Raw genomic sequence first — 204 nt, 5'->3', positions numbered from 1 at the left:
ACCAAGTATTTCAGTACTTCTGTCTTTTTCATCTTTTCTTACATTAAGGCAAGAGAGACATCTAGGGATGACAGCCAGGGGATTGCAAGCTCCTGGAGGAAGAGTTTTCTGGAGAATGTGTAGCATGGTTTGTTCACAGAGTGGGAACAATAAATCAAGTCAATTAAATATGAAAAAAATAAACTCCTAGTCTTAAATTATAAA

The sequence above is a fragment of the Geospiza fortis genome, unplaced genomic scaffold, assembly GCF_000277835.1.
Source record: "Geospiza fortis unplaced genomic scaffold, GeoFor_1.0 scaffold237, whole genome shotgun sequence".
Classification (NCBI taxonomy): domain Eukaryota; kingdom Metazoa; phylum Chordata; class Aves; order Passeriformes; family Thraupidae; genus Geospiza; species Geospiza fortis.
Note: the sequence above shows the minus strand (reverse complement) of the source record.